The sequence below is a fragment of the Phlebotomus papatasi genome, chromosome 1 (assembly GCF_024763615.1).
Source record: "Phlebotomus papatasi isolate M1 chromosome 1, Ppap_2.1, whole genome shotgun sequence".
NCBI lineage: Eukaryota > Metazoa > Arthropoda > Insecta > Diptera > Psychodidae > Phlebotomus > Phlebotomus papatasi.
Window position 1 is genome coordinate 110,563,516 of NC_077222.1, and position 1,288 is coordinate 110,564,803.

General features: G+C 32.4%; 1 long non-coding RNA gene across 1 annotated transcript; it reads left to right on the forward strand.

The window, feature by feature from the left end:
• The first annotated feature begins 438 nt into the window (after window positions 1-438).
• Window positions 439-831, forward strand: LOC129799287 (uncharacterized). Its single transcript, XR_008751505.1, has 2 exons — window positions 439-602; window positions 670-831. It is a non-coding gene; the product is annotated as an uncharacterized LOC129799287 (long non-coding RNA).
• Window positions 832-1,288: the final 457 nt, after the last annotated feature.

Below are 1,288 nucleotides of genomic sequence, written 5' to 3' on the forward strand. Positions count from 1 at the left end.
GGCACCTTTGAATTAGGGCAAATTTGAAATAAAGCTTTTTCCACATTTTAAAATGGAACTAGGCCTTACCTTTACATCATGATAGGGCTCTATTTCATTTAAAAATAGGAGAAAAACGCCCAATTTTAAAACTCCCCTATTTCAAAGGTGCCCAACTCCCCCCTAATATTGTATGAACGTCGACATAGCAATCACAAGTCAATTTATTTGTTACATATGTTTATTTATTATTCCAACAGTACACTTTCTATGAATTCATTGGAATAGTATCCATACTGTTAGGGTCTCGACAGACCTCAGGATTATCTTAAAAATCGCGTCATAAAAATGAAACATTTTTCAGTTTCTGGGAAAACTGACTTTTCTTATCAATGTAGTTAGGAATGTGTATCTTAAAAACAAAGTCTTTTTGTAGCAACAAACTAAACGCTTTACCGGTGTTCCAAGAAACTGATAAGCACTTCACGACTGTCTCGAAATCATCATAATTTTCATATAAAATGCTGCAAATTTACCTTCAGTGGCATTTTACGTTCAGCTTATCAACTGACTTTTATTCAAGATGATGGAATTTTTATTGCTTGTTTTTGTCATGGCTTTCGGTGAGTTTTCTTTTAAACATCTAAATACATTTTTAACTAACACAATTTTCTTTTATTTTTTCAATAGCTGTGATCACTAGCTTCGCTTTGGCTTACCCCAACCCGGTCCCTCATGCTGTTCCAGGAGCTTTACCATATCCTCAGTATGGGTACTATCCCAATGGCTATTACCCATAATAATGATTCATGGAAAATGTAATGTTGGAATAATAAATAAACATATGTAACAAATATGTGGTGATTGCTATAGCGGCGTTCATATAATATTAAGGAGAAATAGGGCACCTTTGAATTAGGGCAGCTTTAATTGGACGTTTTTCTCTAATTTTTGAGTGGAATGGGCTCCTATTACGGTACAATGGTAAGGTATAGTTCCATTTAAAAAAAAGAGAAAAAATCCCAATATTGAAAATGATCCAATTCAAACGTGCCCCACTTCCCCTACAAGTTTGAGAACCGATGGGTCATTTAAGTATGATATTATTTTCCTCTACACAAATATCTACAACATATTGTCACCATTTTAATAATTATAACACATATCCCTATATATTTTGTAATTTTTACTATAAATATAATCAATTCTTCAATAAAAAGCCCATATGGTACACTATACCATAAAATTTTCAAATTAATCCTGTGATATCTTATAATTCATTTAGGCATATTTAAAAATCATCAAAGGA